The sequence below is a fragment of the Manis javanica genome, chromosome 10 (assembly GCF_040802235.1).
Source record: "Manis javanica isolate MJ-LG chromosome 10, MJ_LKY, whole genome shotgun sequence".
NCBI lineage: Eukaryota > Metazoa > Chordata > Mammalia > Pholidota > Manidae > Manis > Manis javanica.
Window position 1 is genome coordinate 118343235 of NC_133165.1, and position 4786 is coordinate 118348020.

At 55.1% G+C, this 4786-nt stretch overlaps 1 pseudogene; it reads left to right on the forward strand.

The window, feature by feature from the left end:
* The first annotated feature begins 2042 nt into the window (after window positions 1-2042).
* LOC108401700 (glutamyl aminopeptidase-like) lies at window positions 2043-3385 on the forward strand (annotated as a pseudogene).
* Window positions 3386-4786: the final 1401 nt, after the last annotated feature.

Below are 4786 nucleotides of genomic sequence, written 5' to 3' on the forward strand. Positions count from 1 at the left end.
GCTGGCAGCTAAAGTGGGGTGGGGTCTAGAACAACCCTCAGAGTATTGGGGGTGGGCTCCAGGACGCTCATGGGGGCAGCACATGTTGTAGGCTCTGCTAACAGCAGGTACCCTGGGTGTCAGTGGGTGAGGCACCCACACTGTGTGCCTCAGTGACCCCATCTCTAAAATGGGGACAACCACAGAGTAGCGCCTGCTGCTCTGACCACGGCGTGGGGTTGTCATGAAGATCGGCTGAGTTAATCTACATGAACAGCCTGCGAACACAGCGGGTTTGAAGCTGGGTACAGTTGCAAAGACGTCAGAGCGCCCATACTCAGGGGGGCAGACACTGCAAAACCCTGGATGGTGGGCTTCCAGACCTGCCCTCCCAGACCGGTCAGGCTCCCGAGACAAGCCAGGTGGGTGCTGGGCGCAGGAGGGGGGCTCAGGCCCGCCCTTGCTGATGCCGAGGAAGCTCAGCACACTTATGGGTCATGAGTTGAGGCGGCAGCTGGGGAGCAAGATTCTGGCTGCGCATGTCCCTCCTGGAAGGACACTCCGCCCAGTGCAGCCCCCCAGCTCCGCCTGCACCACTGGGGCTCAGAGTGCCTGCTGAGTGCCAGCAGCCCTGCTCAGCCACGAAGAGGCCTCTCTGCCCACGTCCATGCCTGCACCTACACTGGCTCACGGGGCTGTGGGCACTGATGAGTGCGGAATCACAGGGCAGACTAGACGGACTTTCAGGCACTGAGGCTGAAGCGCACAAGGTGGCGGGCTGGAAACAGGCGGGCTCTGGGCTGCAGCCTGGAGAGCGGCATTTCTCCTCCCGGAAGCACCCTTTCAGCTCTGAAGGCCTCCGACCGACTGGGTGAGGCCCACCCATGAGGGGCAGGCAATCTGCTTTCACTAAGTCCACTGGTTACAGCATTAATCACGTCCAAACATTAACATCACTGCAACAGCCAGATGATGTCTGACCCAGCAGCTGGGCACGTGGCCCGGCTGACACTGACATGACCCGGGAAGTCCCCACCCCGGGGGCCATGCATGCCCACCACTCCGTGACCAGGCTGCCATCTCTCCAGCCCGCAGATGCCCGGGAGGGCTTGGAAATCTTGTTCTCCAGGAACAGTGATGCTCCCAGGGTTCGCCCTTTCGTTTCCCGTCTGAGGAGTGCCAACTACCCACAGCACGCTGGCCCAGGCCCCTCGCTAGGGTGCTTGGTTATCTGCACCCGCAGTTCACTCTCCTCCTTTCTAAAACTCCAAAGACATAAGCCCAGAAACGAGGGCCGCACAGCACCTGTGTCTCCACAGAGCTCTGGGAACCGGAGGAGGCAGCATGAAGGGCCCACAGCCTGGCCACTCGCACCCGTCCTGCGGCAGACGTGGCCAGGCTGGGCTGCAGCCTCACGGAGAGTGAACCCGGGGACTCGGCAGAGGGGAGGGCACGGTCCCAGTGAGCACCCGAGGACGGTGGTCTGGGCAGCCCCCAGCCATGAGCCATCATAACAAACTGGCAGGACAGTGTGGGACCCCCGCCATCACCAACCACCTCGGACCCCACGCGAGGCAGCCACAGGAAGGGAAGGGGAGGCCCGGGGCACTGAGGCGGAGCACCTGTCAACCCGGGCAGGGCGGGGTCCTGCGCAAGGCCAGGCTGGGCCTCAGGACACACAGGGAAGGAAGCTCAGGCCCTCCTTCAGCCTGGGCCCCCCACACACTGAGTGGCAATGGGCAGCGGTGACCACAAACCCCTTCCTTCTGTCACCCCTGCCATGGCGCGGAGGCCACTGTGCAGCCACGGCTCCCCAGCCCTGCATGGGTCTGATCCAGCCATTCAGGGCCGCAGCTCAGGGCATCTGTGCAGGAACAAGGGGAGGGGACCGAGCGCCTCCCGCTGCCCCGGGGCTGCTGGCTGGGGCTCCGGGAATCTTGCAGCCAAGGAAGCTCCCGTCTTCAGCCCTGATAGACTCAGGGGACCCTGATCCCGGCCCGAGCCCCAGACCCAGGATGAGGCAGGTGTTCATTTCCAAGTAAAAAGCCACCCAGCGATTCAAGATGGCGGCGTGAGAGGTGAGACGTGGAATTCCTCCCAAAACCACAGATAGTATGAAAATGTAGTTAATTGATACAACTAACCCTAGGGCAACAACAGGAAGGAGGGCTGAACCAGACTGCACGCAGACCTCACGAACAGAGCAGACCTCAATCAGACTTACTTGGAAAAATACAAATTTGAGAACGCAAAAACTTCAGATTTTTGGGCAGCACTTGAAGGGGCAAGTAATTTACCAGTGAAAGAGGTAATGGACACTTGGACAGAACAGATGGGCTATCCTGTTCTTAATGTGAAAGATATGAGGAACGTCACACAGAAACGTTTTCTGTTGGAGTCAAGAGCTAATTCTTCTCAGCCACATTCAATTCTTGGTTACACATGGAATATTCCAGTTAAATGGCCTGAAGATAATGCACCAAGCATTACACTCTACAGCAGGTCAGAAGCAGGAGGAATCACTTTGAACTCTTCTAATCCTAGTGGAAATGCTTTTCTCAAAATAAACCCAGATCACATTGGGTTTCATCGTGTAAATTATGAAGTGCCAACTTGGAACTGGATAGCTACCAGTCTTTCCTTCAACCACAAGGGCGTTTCTTCTGCTGATCGTGCAAGTCTCATTGATGGTGCCTTTGCCTTGGCAAGTTCCCTAGAGGTGGGCAGGTGGAAACCTCTGAAGTACGTCTGGTCCATTAGCCCAACTTCTTGGTTATAAGGTGGCTCTGAACCTTACCACGTATCTCAGAACGGAAGAGGATTTTTTTACCATGGCAGAGAGTCATTTCAGCTATAACTTGTACCATTAGCATGTTTGAGGATGATAAAGAACTATACCCTACGATTGAGGAATACTTCCGAGGTCAAGTGAAACCCACTGCAGATTCTCTGGGATGGAATGATACTGGAAACCACATCATCAAGTTACTCCGTGCCTCTGTGTTCGGGCTTGCATGCAAGACGGGAGACAGAGAAGCCCTGGACAATGCTTGCCGGTCATTTCAGCGGCGGCTAACTGGGACTGTGAGGCTTCCTGTAAATCTCAGGCTCCTGGTGTATCGTCACGGAATGCAGAACTCTGGTGATGAGACTCCATGGAACTACGTGCTTGATCAATACCAGAAAACTTCATTAGCTCAAGAAAAAGAAAAACTTTTGTATGGATTAGCATCAGTGAAGAATGTTACTCTTTTTGTCAAGGTATCTGGACTTGCTCAAGGACTCAAACCTTATTGAAACTCAGGATGTGTTTACAGTCATCCGAGATATTTCATCTAACAGCTATGGGAAGAACATGGCCTGGAATTGGATACAGCTCAGCTGGGAATATCTAGTCAACAGATAGAAACACCATAAGACAATGGTTTTTTGATTTACCTAGGAATGGCTAATGTTTTCAAATATCATATTTTAATTTTGTAAACCTATTGTTTCTCCTATTAAACATTTGGTGGCTTAATTTTAAAAAAAAAAGCCACCCATATTGTTACTCCACATTTACTCAGTGATTAGCATATAATCATTCCGAAACACTGTAATTACGGGTGACGCTTCCACGTTAGCAGGAGACTACACTTGGTGTTTGTGCTGTTTGGTGTGACTTGGGTGTCGGCCGCTGTAAACACAAGAATGTAACTGTCACAGGAGCAGCAGAAGGTCCCGCCGGGTCCACTTGGCTTCCTGGACATCTGCCGGGACAGCACAAACCAGGGGACCAGGGAAGGGTGGGGCGAGAAGCCAGGCGGACAGGGGCTGGGCTCACGTGGCCACAGGGCTCCTCCAGGTTAATGCCCAATTTGACAGTCCCTCGGCCAGGCCTCCAGTGGGCAGCCCCGAGATGCAAGGTGGGCAGGGCAGGCCCCGGGGCCCGGTGGACGAGAGGACCTGGCCGCGATGAAGGCCACCCAGGGCCTCAGGGTGACCTGTGCAGCCAGGGCTCCTCAGCCCTGCACGGGTCTGCTCCTGCCACTTCAGGGCATCTGTGCAGGAACAAGGGGAGGGACCGAGCGCCTCCCACTGAGTGCGCAGCCCGGCAGCTGCTCCCACAGGCCAGCACAGGGTCGGTGGCCACTCATCATCACCCCTTCTCTGGGCCAGAGTCCACACCAGTGCTGCCCATGCCTCTGCATGCTCCCAAGTCACTAATTTAGCGCCTGCTGTGTGTGGGCCCTGGACAAAGACATGGGGACACCAGACCTGCCAAAAGGCACCCCACATCTCAACCTGCCCCTCCGAACCGCCCACGCCAGGTGTGGCCCCAGCCAGGGGTGGGCACCCTGCTCTCTGGATCTGGGGGGATGTCCTTCACTGGTGGGTCCCTGAAACCAGCAGTTCCCCCACCTGGCTGGGCAGCAGGACACCCGGGGCTCTGGCCGGTTTTCACAAGCACCAATCTGGTCACTTCCATCTGGGGGCTCTGTTCTTGGTGGGGCAAGACCTCCCGCCGCTGTGGGGCCACCCCTTCCTTGGTATGTCCTGCAGGCTCCTGACAAACTAGGCCATGGCGAGCACGGGGAGTTCTGAGTAAATGCAGAGAACTGGTTCTACGAGCAAAATATTACCATTTGTCCAACATAATTATTTTCTTGGAAACAGCTGGTGATAAATAAGGCACATTATAAATATGATTTTGTGCACCGAATTTCATCTCTCCACCCTAAATTAACATGCTAGGATATTGCCCTTTAAGTGTACAGACATTTAAAATATATATTTCATGATATCCAAGTTATTTGTCATAACCTCC